Here is a 17,139-nt window from a genome sequence, read left to right on the forward strand (position 1 = left end):
AGGAACCAGAGATGAGCAACCGAGTCCAAGGTGTTAGCGTGACCAAGAGTCGGTGGACTGGGAAATCCAACAACTATGCCGAGACCACTTACCCGACTGCAGTATGAAGCGGGTTCGACAGAGAAGAAAAGGAAACCGAGAAGTGAGAAGCCAACCTGACACGCAGAGAAGAGCATCCTGTCATGAAGGCAGGCCTAGTGACGCTAACCTTCTCTCCTCCTTCTCCCCTGTCTCACCTGAGGAGGTTTCTAAACAAGTCCAGTCTTTGAAAGCCTCTTCCAAACATGTTGGCCCTTGCCCCTCCAAAACCATCAAGGACAACATCGACTCTCTAACACCAGCCTTGGTAGACCTCTGCAACGTCAGCTTTACCACTGGAGTTTTCCCCACCTGTCTCAAGCATTCTCTTTTGCACCCTCTGCTCAAAAAACCCTCTGCCGACCCTTTTATTCCAGCAAACTATCGCCCGATCTCCATCACTCCTTTCCTGGGCATACTCCTGGAGGAGTTGGCTATCTCTCAGCTTACCCTCCACACCGAATCTGTTGGTTGTCTCCATGACCATCAGTCTGGGTTTAGAGCATCCAGAGGCACAGAAACAGCTCTTCTGAACACCCGTGAAGACCTGCTCGGAAACCTTGACTCTAACTCTCCTTCCGTCCACATTCTCCTTGAACTCTCTGCTGTTTTTGATACAGTAAACCACCACATCCTGATCTCGGATACGCGGATGACACACATCTCTCTTTCTGGCTACCCTTGGCCTCTTCTTCCTCCTCTCTCATTCCAGACTGTCTGTCCGCAATTCAGTCCTGGTGTGCTGCTAGTGAACTCTGCCTTAATGCCAGCAAGACAGAGATCTACCTCATTGGGACACCAGCTCCCACTTTCCCACTCACACTCTGGCTGGCCTCCCTTAGCCCTGCACCCCCACCCACTGGTGAGGCAAATAATCTGGGGTTCAACTTTGACTCTACTCTCTCCTTCTCTTCTCACATCTCGGACATATCCAACAAATCTCACTACTAGCTGCACCTCCTCAGAGGTATTCTACCCTTTCAAACCTTCCCCAGAGGCTCACTATCTCCAGAGCCCAGGTCCTCTCCAGACAGACAACTGCAACAGTCTCATTCTCAATCTTCCTACTTCTTCTCTCCGACCCCTTCAACTTATCCAGAACAGAACCGCAAGACTTATCCTTGGCCGAAAGCCCAGGGACCGCATCTCCACCGCTGAAATCACTCCACTGGCTCGCCGTGGCTGCAATGATCAAGTTCATATCCCTCTGCATAGGCCACAAGGCTTTCTGGCGCCAGGGCCCACACTATCTACAATGCCCTCTTCCCACATACTCTCCTTCTAGAGCCCTCAGCTTGGCCTCATCCAACTCTCTGCGGGTGAGCTATTTTTCCAAACAGACATTTGGGGATACATGCCTATCCTCCGCAGGTGTCTCCCTCTGGAACACTCTCCCTGCCTCTCTTCATCTTGAACCGACTGCCTTTATTTCTGGAAACCCCTCAAGACCTTCCTTTTCTCTTCCTCTTTCTCTCTCTCTCTCTCCCTTGCTAACCTCCTCTCTCCTTGCTTCTTTTCCTCCTTCTTTCTCTTCCCCAACCTACTCAGCTCGCTGACTGGTCGCCTGGTGCACCTCCAGAGCCCTACAGGTCCCAGGCGCCCCCGCCAGTCCTGCACGTGCCTCTGGGCCTCTGCACTTTGCTGGGACTACTGCATTATGCTCCTCGAGATGGGCAGCAACTTCTGCACTTAACCCTGGCCCGTGCGGGACTGGGCTAACTTGTCCCCCTCCCCTCCCTCAGACTTCCTGTTTCTGCACACTTCACAACCCTGAATGTACCCTGCCTAGCAAGTCTGTCTGTCTGGACCTCCGTCTGACTCTCCTCCCTAGCCATGTAGTTTATTGTACTGTTTCGTTTATTATTTCTAGAGCGTACATAACCCTAAGGTATCTATGCGCTTCTACTTGAGTACATAGTTACAGAACAAGACGGATAGAAGATGAACTATATTACAGACAGTTACAGAAACAAAACATATAGCAGTTGACTTGTGTTACATAGCAAGTCTGAGAATCAGGTGGCAGGCAAGTATACACTGAGAATTATGGAAACAGGTGGGATGTAATAAATCAGACATTTTCTGACCAGTGTCCACATATGCTTAGAGAGAGTGTATAGAAAGCAGTGACCTACAAAGTTGCAGGAAAAGGCACTGAACAATTAGTATAGATTGGCAGGGATTTGTACATTAGTACTGTATGTTACCCCCCCCCCCCCTCGGGCCCCGACTATCCCATTCTCTCCTCACTCTTTGTCACTCACTCTAGTAGATATGCCTATGGCTTAGTATGCTAGTTATTGTTGTTGGATCATTCGGAATCTTGAAGGCCTAAGAATGGCAACAGTAATCCCTTGTTTCCTTTCCTGCCTTGAAGTACTTTGAAGCACTTCACTTGTGCATAAGGGCTTTACATATAAACATTTACATTACATAACCCTGAGAGTTGAAGGTAACGGGTAAGGCGGGAGACCAAGGAGGGAGACCGAGTATAATGAAGAGAAGCATCTTGCTCATCCCAGTAGGGACTTAATGTTAAAATTGCCAGAAAAGAGTGAGGAACTATGAGAGCACTCCCACTCATCTCAGAAAAGACAGAATAACAGAGCAAGTTAAGAATCATTATTTGAACATACGGACTCATGTAATTAAAGACTGGAGAACACAGTGAGTTGAGAATCATTACTGGAACATTCGTACTCATCCCAGTAAGAGCAAAGAAGTAGAGAAACTTAAGAATCATTACTGGGATATCCATATTCGTTCCATTACGACCAAAGAATTGGAGAAAGTTACACCTCATTACTGGAACATTCATACTTGTCCCAGAAAGACCAAGAATAATTACCGGGACACTGACTCATCCCAGTGAGAGTAAAGAGGGGGCGAACAAGGAGAATCATTACTGGACCACTCATTCTCGTCCCAGTAAAACTGAAGTGGGAGAGGAGAGTGATAATCATTTTGGAAACAGTATATCTTGGCCCAGTGGAAACAAGGTGTAAAGTACAATGTTAAAAAGGTCAAAAGACCAATATCTGCATTATACGACTTAGTCAAAGTAGTTGCCAAGAACTATCTGCAAATACATTACTAAACTGAACTTGCTGCAAAGCAGACCACAGGAGAAGGGAGTCATTCTCCTGTGCCTTAGTTGTTATGATAGTGACGGGAACAGGTTAGATAGTTTTGGACAGTGGATGGTCCTTCCTTTTGGGCTCACCAATGACTGATGAGCACCTTAGTTAGATTGTGTTGGGTAGGGAATACCCATAGTTTAGGGAAACGTAGGAATTTTGCACTTTTCTTTAATAAACAAATATTCCAAAATGAAAGACACGAGTCCTTGTCCTTCTTTTCACCCACCAAACGACATATTATTTTACACCGCTCGATTTTAGCATGCGCTCCTAAGATTTTATAGGAGGGGAAATTAATGAAATCGGGCTCTTAAGAATAAGCCTCGTCATTAAGAATTGGGTAACTTTTCCAAATAATCTGGAACGATGCTATAACTTTTTTCCTCAATGAGCACATATGAAAAGAGCCTATATTTGTTGCAATTGTTAATAGATCCAATCTATGCGCAACAGCTTTATTTTAAGATACAAGGGGGAAACTAATAGTGTGTCAATAGAGGCATCAATCGAGTTTAAAATGGCATGACAATGCATAATCCAAGTATTGAAAACCATGTCACCCAATTTCTCAAACATTATTTTTAAGATATCAAATAAAGGAGTACCGCTCCGAAGCATGATTTTTCTTTAAAAAGACAGTCTTCCACTTAACAAATGCATTTATGAAATTAGACCCCGTTCATATCGAATGGATGGTGTAGATACTCCATTGGCTAACTGCATGATGTTTTTCCAGAAAAGTCCCTCAATGCTGGGCCATGGTACGGTGTCAGATCTAAGGACAATTTTTGCTCCATTGGTCAAAACCAGCACAATCTTGGTTTTATAAAATTTTAGGACCAGTAATAGTGAGAATGTTAATTTTTCTGGCTTGTGAAGCTAGCGCCACTGCTCTCTGCTTCAGGATAGAGGGCAAGTTCAAATAGTTACACAAATTCTAGGTGCGCGCGCGTGCACCGCTATGGGTAGGTTCAGTATTATCAATAGTTTATTGGCAATTCTGGTTAATGTCAAAGTGAGGGGGTGCATACCCATTGGAAAAATGCCTCTGCATGGGGCATTCAAGATAATAGCAGAACTGTGGACCTTGGCTAGTGAAATCCAGCAGTGTGGGTTGCACACCCTTAATCTAGCTAAAGAGCCAGAAAAATGTCCGTTAATGGTGTTGGCGATCTTGTAGTATTCTTAGTTTGAAAAAAATAAATGCATAAGTAGAGATTCTTGTTGAGACAAAACAATGTTGTATTCAATATGTTGACCACTATACTGCAGAGACCTGTTTACATCATTTACTCGACTGCATGTGCCAATAAACAAAGTTTAAAATAAATACTGCAGCCAATTCCAAAAAGCTACAAGCCTATGCATTTCGGATCAGGGGTTCATCGTCAGGGCATAGAGCTTGCACATAGAATGCGCATGGTGGCCAGGGTGTCTCAACATGTCACAATCATCAGCCGCTCACCCCTGACGTGTGCTTGCAAATGACAGCAAATAGTAAATCAAAGTGTGTGTCGCAACCAACTGCTTCTACTGTGAAAGCAGTGGAGGAGTGTTCATCCGACTCGCCTAGCTAGCTTTAGGACCGGTAATAGTGAGAATCGCCCAAATCGTGTGTTAATCCTTCTGGCTTGTGAAGATACCACCACTGCTCTCTGCTTCAGGATAGAGGGCAAGTTCAGATAGTTACCCAAACCAGAGATGAATAACCCCCAAATAAACAAATGATGGCACAACCTCCAGTCCAGACAGGCTCAATTTCCATTTAAAGTTTCTTCAACCCTTTTTGTTTTAGGATCTCATGATCAGCACTTTGTATTTAGCACAATTAAGGGTCAAGTCGTTGTCTTTAACATATAGTTCCAGGGCAGCAACTTTCCCCTGTAGCGAAATGGGCGTCTGATCTAAGATCAGAATGCTCTTGCATTTAGTAATTCAGACCTTTGAGAACCACGAATTTGACCAATCTAGACCGATGATGGTAACCATGGATATAAAGTCACTTTATACCAGCATACCCCAAGACCTGGCTATCCAATACATGAGGGATCACTTGACACATTACAAACTACAAATTCGGGTACTGGACAATTTTATAAGATGAGCACTTAGATCATAGAATACACAAATACCAAATAGATAACAAACAATCTAGAATACAGTGTGAAGAATTTAGACCACAAATAAAAGAAATCACATTTCCAGCGTTTGTAGATCCTTTCAAGCAAAAAAAGCAGCATACTCTCAGTCTAGCGAAAACAGACCACAGTTTCGCTCCTATGATACTGAACAGGACACATGTCTTGCGGCTTTTACATGCGATACCCAAATTGAGAGATATATCTACAAAGGATATTAAAATGATAGTATTTGATGATGAAGAAACCCTAGAAAAATTCACCATCGAACTACATGATAGCAAAGTCATGCAAAAGATCTTGGCGACAACGAAAATATTAGGAAATTTGGGATTTGCGTGTACACTAAAAAAATCACAAGAAAGGTGAAGAGAAATAAACACAGGAGAATGATAAAGTCCAGCAATTGAGGACAAATAATGATGAAGAGGCCCAGAGACACTGGGTCAGGTTTACTGAACCAGCAACCCACATAAGTGCAAGAGAGTCTCCGGAATATAGAAGAAGGAACAACGAGGAAATGCACCCGATCCATCGAGAATATGAAGAGAATCGCTACAGTGAGAGACAGTTCATAACCATCAGCACGTAAGAAGGAGTTGGGCTGGGCACTTTGCTCATGGAATACCCAGGGCCATACCCACTTGTTTGAACACCGTGAGCCTGTTCTGGAAGCAGCACTGATTATGTGCTTTCAAGAAACATGGCTTACAACAACTCTGTGGAGTGATGGTTTTTTGACCTTCCTAAATCCAGCAATAGAGAAAGAAAAAGGGAGACCTGCTTCCGGTTTAGTGACCATGATCCGGATTGATTCAGATTGGACCATACTGAAAACGCAAAATAGCAATCCGTGACTCCAATATACTATACTGAAGATTCACCAGGATTCCCCGGAATACGTGATAAACTCAGCTGCGAACAACTATGATCGAATAATCACAATATTTAACTTGTATTGGAACCCTGTAGCTTGTAATGATGATCACTTTTTGGATGCTGTGTTCATAAGTATGGATGATTTAATCAATAAAACTCAAAATATGATATTTGTCATCTCTGGGGATATAAACATCCATACATTGAACCACACGGGTGAAAAGTTAATGAAGGAACAACTGCCACAATGGACACGGCGATGGAAGAAAGAAACCAATATACGAAATCATAATTTTGGTAAATAAATCAACCAAAGAACGAGGAGTGATAACCACCCCCACATGGGCACGGGGAAACTCGACAGGAACCATCGATTACATATACATGACAATAGAACTTCATAACTCTATTACGAAAATTGCAAATTATACCATCATTGGAAAGCGATCATAAGATAATATCGCTGAAAGGAGCGGTTCTGTCACATCAACAAATTAGATATGTGCCACTGGATCTTGAACTTCCTAGTAAAGCAACAAGGCTGAGGATTAGTGTAAAGCAGCTTACCAAACTTCCGACTCTTTTTCAAGACAGAGCTATGACAGACACAGAGAAGCTAAACTATGGATGGCTTCTCTCGCCATTCATGCAGCCATGCGGTGCAGGCAACACCAAGATTCATAAACATACATATGACAAAGAACTGGCTGCAAAAAAGAAAGCCCTAACTGCAATTATACGAAAATCAAAAAACGTAATACTGAAGACAGCAAAGAAAACATAAAAACAACTAAGCAGACGTGTAGAAGTTGGATGCAGAAACAATACTAGACCCCTTTAAAAATAGGAACGTGAGAGAGCTTTGGAATTTACTAAACAATTTACAATATCAGAGTTCGCTGGTGAGTAATGTAACTGAAGAAAACTGGATAAATCACCATACCAGTCTCTACAGCAAATGACAATCAGATGCAGAAGCGGAAAAAGTAATCAGCACGAATAAGTGGAACTTACTCTGGGACCAACAGATAGGTATGGAAATAATATTAAAACTTAATCAATCACGGGCCCCAGGACCGGATGGCGTGTCTAACGCCATCATCAAACAAACACCAGAAATATGGGCCAATCTGATGGACCAATTACTCATTTTGATAAACAATCTAAATCCTATTCCAAGCTCATGGAGAAGGGCCACTATGATACCCATATATATGCAGGGCCCCCGAGAAGATCCTTTGAATTTCCGGCCCATTGCCCTTCTCAATCCTTTAGGCAAAATATTTGCTACTTTTTTATTGAAACAGCTGAAGGAATGGGCAATACGAAACAATTGATTTGCTGTTAGACAAACCGGCTTCACAGCTAATATAGGCAAAAATATCAACCTCTTCATTTTGAACTTAATTAAACATGAAGCCCAGAGGACACATGCTACAGTCCATGTTACATTTATTGATCTCACAATGGCATTTAACTCTATAAACAGAGCAAAATTATGGCAGAAATTAAAGTCTTGGAACTGTCCGCCAAATTTAATTGAACCAATTATACTGCTGTCATGACCACTGTGAGGGGGCACAAGTTGTGCCACAAGCAGGTTCCCACCAGAAGACTGAGGGCCTTAAAACCACTGCAAAAGGGCTCCTGGAGCCAGTCCTGGCGCCTTTGGCACCAGGCTCATATGTAGGAAGGAAGGGCTGTTCAAAATAGGTCCCATTTATGTACATGGGCCTTTAAATCCAACATGGAAGCACCCACACAGTCTAGTTCTAAGAACCAAGCCATGCGGTCTAGTGTTTTGGGTGTGGCAGGCCTGGAACTACTTTCCCTGGTACTACTTTACCTGGTTATATAAACCACACCCTGACTGTAGAACACGCTTCGTGTTATTCTGCAACCCGCAGCGTGACGCTCACCATGTCCAGCCCCTGGTCTTCAGCATCTTCCTGTAATCCTGCAAGAACAAGATTATTCTGTTTTACCTGAGAAAACACCATCCAGCACTCAGCCTCTCAACTGGGCTGCAATCTGTGGAAACCAAGAAAAGAAAAAACATCACTCACCTGTGTTTACTAGCTTAAGGACTTCTGGCGAACCGCTACCACTGCTGCTATTCAAACATTGCGACCTGCAATAACGAGAAAGGGAAAAACAATATTAGAAAGCGCGCATCCAAAACATCGAATTCCATCAGTCTTACCTGAATTCCATCGCACTACGCCACGCTTCCATCCGGAGCACCACAGCAACATCTCCAAAGGAAAAGAGACATATTCAGGTTCGCTTTCAATATTAAACAACCGCACAGCGCTGTACTTAACGGATTCGGGGGCCTGCTTTTCATCACGCTCTCATCCACTCGCAGCACCACAGCGGCCTGTGAGGAGAAGAAGAAGAAAACACAGGATAGCTTTAAAAGACAATAAAGGCGCTGCACTTCACGCTTTCTTTTACCTAGAAAACGTGCCTCTCCATCCGGCACGCCAGCATCAAGACCTTCACACCTGAAAAGAAGGAGAGAAAGACATTAATGAATTCCCACCATAAACAGAACAAAGACTTACAATTAACAAACCTACCTGCCTGGGCCCAAGGAAGGCGTACTGCACCAGTGAAGCACAGCTCGCCAACAAACGTCAAGCGCCCCTGCACAAGAAACACAGGACGGATAGCTCACCCTACAAATAACTAAGATGAGAAAAGAACCCAGTGGGAAGGGAATCGGTCAGAGGGAGGTGGGAGATTCACCCATTAGAGACAGTTATCACAAATCCTCCCTTCTGTAATTGCAGATTCATTATTCAGCACTGGGCAACTACGCATCCAGGGTTCCAGATCTCAGAGCCTTCCAGACGCCCCCGGGGATATCAGGTGAGCGTAACACTCCTGTATTCTAATACGTCTATTAACATCCGACTTACAAAAGATGGTTCCACTAGCACATCAATTCCAACATGGAACGAACTTAAACACAGTTGCCCGTTGGCCGCAACTCTCTACAACTTATATACGTCTGACTTTGAAGACTTTGTTAAAGACATTGCATTAAACCCACCAAAACTCAATTCAACACCCATTATTTCGATATGCAGATGACATCATACTGTCAGATAAAGCGCTAACTGGCCTAAAAATCAGCTTGAGAAAAATGGGCAACAAATAAAACATGCCACAAGCTATTAGTGAATGACACATTGTTGGAAGAAGTTACCACATTCAAGTACCTTGGTCTAGTAATCAATCGAAGAACGAAAAGAAATGGGTGGCTGCAGTTGAAGGCAAAATGCATGTATTAGCAAGGCAAGGATGCCTATTGCATAAAAAATATGGTAAATGTTCCTTGAAACTGATAATGGCGTTCTTCAGACAAAAGGGGATCCCGAGTACAACGTATGGAAGTGAAGCTATGATTAATGCAGGCTCTGTAAATTGGCAAAAGATAGAAGCCTCTTTTTGGCAGAAAGTATTATGCCTACCTTCCAAGTACCCTTTGCCTAGAATAAGGCATGAGATCGCTATCCAGTCGATTGCTTCAATAGTACTTTGGAAACAGTTTGATATCCTTCGAAAGGTGCTTGCTGATGAATCAACACCAGCAATACGAATACTGTGATGCTCTGAAAACACTATGAACAACACTATCTTGCTAAAGTGGATTGGAACCCTAAAACAAAAACTGAAGAATGAGGATATCTCTCTGGAAATGCTGGTACAACAACCCCAACATGCCAAGACAAAAGTACAACGAAATGATTGGCAAAAGACTATTGAAGATACAGGAAAATATTCCATGAATATACACTGTGATGGTGACATAAGTGCTATTAATGAACTTCCGAATTATCAACAGCTTTTCCCTGACCCATTTGTTCATCAAATATTCTTAAGAATACGATTGAATACACTTCCAATGAGAGAAAGGCTTGCCAAAATCAGACAGATCCCGATGACAGCTTCTGTCGGTTTTGCAAAGACTCCAAGGTTCCTGAAACGTTCCACCACCTGGTAATGGTCCGTCCATCTTTGGATCAAAAAAGAAGACTTCATGGTAGCTTCTTTATGATTTCATCAACACAATCTTCGGGGGAACAAAGGTGGTCATTTATGTTAAGCGGTCAAGACAAAAGATCAATTTACACAATCTCACAATTTCTTGTAAATATCCTTGAACTGTAAACAAAGACAGAAAAAGAATATTCTATTTCGTTACTGTTTTACTTAGTTTGTAGGGGGCTTAAAACTGTAAAGTGAAATGCAAAGAAAGATATTTTAACTTAGAAAGATATCATGATACTATAAATGGAAAGGTTTATTCTGTAAACTAAACATTTTAATAAAAAAAACAAAAAAAATTGAGTTAATGGCTCTGACGCTGTGCAAAAACTATTTTGAAATTGACAAACAGTTCTATTTACAAACAGAAGGGACAGAAATGGGATTGGCATTTGCCCCAATCCTACCGATTCTACTTATGGCTAACTTCTAATCTAGCAACATCCTCTCAGATATGAATCCTTTTTACAACCAGATCTTAAGTTGGAAAAGGTATATTGATATTATCTTCATCTGGGATATTCATTTGGGATTTTCATTTGGGATGAACAGGAGGACAGACTGAAATAATTTCTTACCTGGCTGAACAATGTGACTATCAATATCCAATTTACTATGGAATAAAGTAATTTGAGGTTCATTTTCTTGATCTCAAAATTCAACATGAATCTGGACTTTGTCCAATTTGACTAATTGTAAAACCAAACAAGGAGGATACTGTGTTGGGAGCCCATGTGGACTCAGATATGTGGGCCAAATTATTAGGCCAGTCCACATCGGAATCTCCTAACACAGGTCGAAGATCCCGTGTAAAAACCTCACGGCACCAATAGTCAACCACTACATTGATATCAGTAGGTGAGTGTTGGGCACAGTAAAAGAATCACCAAATACGAGAAGTCTTTTATTCAAAGAAGCCCAGTGAATCCATAGACTGGATACCCACCAACGTGGCGTAAATGAAGAATTTCATCCCCTACCATGATCTCACTGATTTGCTTCCATGTCCCCTTTAGGCATACAAGCCCAACCACTGCAGCAACACTTCTCACATAGCCAATTTATGGTCTATCCCAAACCTCTGCATCATGTGCAGATAATAATTACACCTCACAACCAATCCTGCTTATTTCGGATCTGCATTGGTCAGCACTGATCAAGCTTCATAAATAGCAACACTCCAACAGCAGTCGGCATATAGAGATCACATCTCAAACATACTTTTTGCACATGCTGGTTTCCACCAAACTCTACCGAGGTTCGTAATATTGGTTTAGTGCAACCGGAGATAGGACTGAGTATTCTAATAGGCTCACACAACAGTGTTACGCTTCATCATTATCATTATTAGTATCCAGTTCATGAATCTCAGTACCAGCCATTACTTGGGACATCATTATGGCATACAAACTGAGGTTATCATGATGACACGCATACACTAGCAGGCGCATCCACTTGTCACACGTGCTGCCGTCATCAACATGCCCTATCAGACTAGTCCCTTCAGTTACCCTATTAACATTTGCAACAACAATAGTGTACAGATCCGGCGCACCAGCCACACACACACGCCAGCTGCACTACGAAGCTCCTAACATGAATCCAAGGTATGCCGGCATACGGGTGGTCTATGAAGGCATTCATTAGGCCTCCGATATTAAGAGCCATTACTTATGCTAGATTGGCTTTCTTCTTCTTTTTCACTTTGCTACCCCCAGCTCGCAGACATTCTAGACACCTAAAGGATCTCGATCCACGCACTCAGTAGAACTCACGCATCAAACCACAGGACTTCAGCCATAGAAAAACCGCATGCAGGCTGTGCAGAATTACCACACCAGGTACGTCTATTTACCTGCTTTGCTCAAATTCATGGCTGCTTCTAATGTACAGGTTTGGCAACATGTATTTTCTTTGTCCTCTACCCTTTTTGTTCATTTATGTTCTTTGAGCATTCAGGTCAGAGTCTCAAACAAATAGATTCCGTTATTTTTACTAAAATTCATATGCCATCCCCACAGAACGTTTCACCTCACAAAGGAAGGCCTGACTCGGACTGTGTAGCAACCACCCAATAAAGATGTAACTTCTTGAACTCCTACACCCTTCACTTTAAGGGTAAGTCTCACCTGGGGAGATGTCCAACACCAGGCAGAGGTAAATATTTTAGGTACACCGGGCAGATTTCATTCACGTTAATATATTCCCCGTTTGTCTGCTTCCCCCTAGGGTGCTCCTACTTGCCCTGAGAAAGGCTATATTCATTGCCAACTTGCTGGCTCCCGTCGAAACGTTAAGTTGAATACCTATATCACAACAGCGGTTCATTAATGCAGCAAGGATGAACACATCCACGCAGGCAGACCTGTGATAAGTTCTCTCAAAAGCTTAGGTTGAACGGAATTTCACAAAATAATTTTCTTTTGTGCTTCTGTCAACGATTATCCATTTATTTTTGAAACCTGTAAATTGCTGACATTTACCAAATAGGATTTAGTGCATTGATTGATGTTCAGATCAAACTACTTATGAGTTATAGAGAAGAAATTACTGAATTTTGGCAGACCTGTGATAAATTGTCTCAAAAGCTTAAGTTGAAAGGAATTTCACAATAGATTTGTCTGTTGTGCTACTCACAACAATTATTAATTTATTTTTGAAACCTGTAAATTGCTGACATTTACCAAATAGGATTTAATGCATTGATTGATGTTCAGATCAAGCTACTTATGAGTTATAGCTAAGAAATGACTGAATTTTCTTTAATTCTTTTATTGTTTTCATTGTTAATTCAGAATATACATATATCAAATGTTTGAACTAATTGATTATTCCCACCTTTTCTTTTCTTGTATTTAATTGAATCTTAATGTATATTTTTCGTTGATCTGTTTATGTATTGTGGCACTTTTTCATGTTGTAGTTTGATCTATTTATGTATTACACCACATCTCATGTATGTTATAATACTGCCATGGTTTTTTTAGGTGATTACCCAGCGTGATATCCCTGAAGATACACACAACCTATGAAGTAAGTTTGTACTGAATCTTGAAGTACTCAAAGACAACAGGGACTGGGGACTATATATATATATATACTTGCGTTTAGTAAGGCTCATCTTCTAGGAAGGAAGTTTACACTGGTCACCAACCACTCACCTTTTAGTATTGATAAGTCAACGAAAGAACTCTAACCCTCAAGTCATGCGATGGTTCTTAGACCTGCAACCATACTGTTTCAGTGTAGAACACTGAAAAGGTAAAGCCCAGGGGAACGTCGATATCCTTTCCCAGTTTCTCTGTGAAACAGGTGCGGCTACATCCCATAGGGGAATAGTATGTGAGAAACCAGAAGGAGGATCACCTGGGTGAGTGGTCTTTGGGGAGTGAGAGTGGGACACCTGATGGCAAGACGTGGTATATTTCTCCCTGTAACATCTTTACCCCATCCAATTTGGTAGATTATTTAATAACTCTATTCCCCACCCTTTCCCTTCACAAACACTTTCACACGGACAGCCCGCTCTGGGAGAAAACAGACTCATACCCGAGCATTGTACCTGACATGTCCCACTACTATGGTCAGGCAAGTTCTATGTCACCTGACCAATATTCCTGAAATCGCAACCGCTAAGACCTCCATGACCCCAAACTTGGTGGAGCATCAGTCAAGGAGTAACCTATGATCTACAGTATCAAATATGACTGATACATACTGTTGCTGTACCTCTTTGTGACTAATGCAGATTGCAAATCATGCAACTGGGCTTGATTTTCCAGATGATATTATAGCTTAGCGTTTTCTTCAATATCCGTACTACAAACCATTGTTGGAATATGTGCCTATAAATGTCAACCAACCTTGGATACTCCAGTTTTTTGTTTTTAGGAACAGCGTGATCACACCCTTTTTGCAACTCCCAGGGCAGATCCCTGCATCTAAAGATTAATTAATAGCATTCAACAAAGCCTCTAGAATGGTGGGCAGGCAGTTTAAATGTTTTTATTGAATATGGATCCAGTGGTGACAGAGTTACTGAAGTTATTAATCGGCCTGCAAAGATTGCTAGTACCAAGAAGTGTAAAATGATCAATACTGATATTCTCCTTGTCTGATTTGGTGGAGTTTTGCTTTGTGGCCTGCCTGCTAATTTGTTATTTTGTATCCTATTCCTAAAGTTCTTATTTTCAAACAAATAAACTGTCCAAGGTCCATGCAAAAAATATCAGGTTGTTTCATTCACCGTGGATAAATATGGTGTAAACTACTTATTGATTATTCGGCTTGTTAGATTTTCCAAAAGGACAGATCTGATCTATGGTATCTGAGATGGCCTCGAGCAGGGATTTGAAACGAATGCCGGATTCGCTCTCTTGGGAAGCACAATTTGCTTACCACAGGTATCTTGCAAGAATTTGGGTGAATATAAACAATAGCTTTTATTCATAAAAGGCTGTGGAGCTTCGGTTGGAAAAAAGTCTGTGGTGCTGGTGAAAACAGATTTCTGACAACCTTGCAGCCCTGCAAACTTTATAGAGAATAGTGACATCTCTGCCTAGAACCAAGTCCAATTTATGGCCCAATAGCTTAGGTTTAACCGCTTAGTTGAGGAGTAAAACATAATTACTCTAATAGTTCTAAAAAAAGCCAGTCCTACTTTGTTTTCTGCAATGTCTATATGAACATTAAAATGAGCAAAAATGTACTGGCTCAGGTGTGTTAAAAAGCTTTAGACAAGGACTTGAAAAATGCAGAGAAAATGTGCATAACATTTTTCGAGAGCGCTGTGAATACAAAAATCTCTGAATATTTAAAACTAGATATTCAAGAGGCATGACGTGTTGAACTAAAAGGTCAGATTAAATGTTACTTTCAACACTCTTCCAATCCTAGAATTTACTGAACGGAGAAACCTAGGAATAAGCGTATGCATTACTGGAGTGGAATCCTCCTACAACCAAGTTTCAGTTACAATTAGAATTTGGAAGGATTCCACCAAAAGCCAACCTTGTATTTCTTGAGCATGCTTAACAACTTTCAGTAGACAATAGTGGCCACATTTGGTGAAGGGACTTAGTGCAAGCTTCAGTTCCTTACACACAAAGCTAGCTTTGGGAATTGCCCTAATAGGCTTATGCTGATACCTGGGTTTAAGAGATTTGACATGTGAAAATGAGTTGATTAGCTAAAGAGCTGATGAGAAGTGAATGGCTTGTCGTATATTAATGCCGCCAGATATCCTCTGTTTGGGAAGTTAAGGGCATGAAGTGTCTAGGTGATCCATTGTAAACAGGCCCACAGTTTTTCAGTCCAGGGCTTTCGATTAATAAATCAATGGTGTCAGAGGCTTATTTCGTATATATTTTACTGAAGTTATATAAGAATACATTTGTTTTTTAAATGAAAGCCCATAATGTTATACTCGCAAGGTGTCATGTTTTTGTTTACATTTAACACATTCTATAAAAATCAAATGCGCAAAGACAGCTATCCTCATGTTGTGATTATATGATTTGTTTGTTTGTTTCAGTGTTACACTGCTGCTAAACATGCATTATCATATCTGGCAGCTTGTCCTTGGAGGAAGACCTTCTTCCTCCAGTCTGGCTTTTTATCCAACAGCACTTTGCAGACTGAGATTAGTTGGCCAATACATGTAATGGAGAAAGTGGGACTACAAGTACGAACAAGCAATGTTTTCTTAGCTGAAAAGGCAGGACTGGAAGATGCTGACTGTAATAGCTGACACCAGTTGCTATTGAATCTAGTTTTTTGTTGCTGTTTCTTTATTTGATTTAGTTGAAAATCAACTTTCCAAGTTCAGCTCTGATAAAAAAACAAATTACAGTCATAAAATTGCAATAGTTATTACATTACATTACAATATCAATAAATATGTTTAAAATGTGCATTTCTATTATGCACAAAAAAAATCATATATGTTGAATGTATTATAATATTTGAGAGGGCAAAGCATTTCCTTGATCTTAGTTCCATGGCTTGTTTAGTTGTTAGATCATATCAGCCTTTTACCTTAGCTTGTCTATGTGATTTACTTCATCATTCGTTCGTTGGTACTCACCAAGATCGAGTTTGTCTAAATATCTTATTATTGCCAGGTTTAGGGAAATCCTTTGCATACTCTGCATTTTTGTCCACATAATCTCTTTATTCAATTCTCTATATTCTTTAAAATGACTCTAAAAGTATTCCTTTCTCACATTACCTAATCAATTATTATGTGTTGAAGCATCTCTAGACTTTTTTCGAAAATCTACAATTCCTATCCACTGTTTGACTCTTATACCATGCCGCACACCTCATTTTAGTAGGCCATAAATCAAATCTTGACCTCATAACCTTGTTTTGATATTCTATATCTGGGTGTTTCCGGCAATAATTAGGTATTTCATTTATTTTTTTCCGTCCAAAATCCCCCTTTTTAAATACCTGATATCCTTCACATTGTTCTGGTGTGTTTATCCAATCACAATCCCACAGCTTCCATTTAGCCCTATTCGGGTTACATTCTAAGATATCCAGACTGATATCGGCCTTCTTCATTATCTCGTTACAATCTCTTTCCACTCGCTTAACATATCCTTTCCCTCATCCTCGAGTGCTTGCGCTATAATATTTATGACTATTATTATATTTCTCTTTGTTCTTACATTTGCCATACAACATTATTTTGTTCCATTCAACCACAGCTTCTAGGGATTTTAACCCTAATTCTCGCCTAATGATAGGCATGGGGAAGCTTTTAGATAGTTGTAATAATTTCCTCCAGAACTTTCCCTCTATTGCAGGCCATTTAGGTTGATCTTGTGAGGTCTTGCTTGCTG

At 41.1% G+C, this 17,139-nt stretch overlaps 1 protein-coding gene across 7 annotated transcripts in view; it reads left to right on the forward strand.

The window, feature by feature from the left end:
- Nucleotides 1-17,139, forward strand: part of LOC138488896 (sodium channel protein type 2 subunit alpha-like) — a 1,049,646-nt gene that overhangs the window by 186,845 nt on the left and 845,662 nt on the right. Inside the window, exon 4 of one of the 7 annotated variants that reach the window (XM_069616277.1) lies at nucleotides 13,279-13,324. The exons of the other annotated variants lie outside the window; for them this stretch is intronic. The gene's annotated coding sequence lies outside the window, so the exon portion shown is untranslated. The remainder of the gene's footprint in view (nucleotides 1-13,278; nucleotides 13,325-17,139) is intronic. 7 annotated transcript variants of the gene reach the window in all.

This window comes from Ambystoma mexicanum, chromosome 9 (assembly GCF_040938575.1).
Source record: "Ambystoma mexicanum isolate Mex_15411 chromosome 9, UKY_AmexF1_1, whole genome shotgun sequence".
NCBI lineage: Eukaryota > Metazoa > Chordata > Amphibia > Caudata > Ambystomatidae > Ambystoma > Ambystoma mexicanum.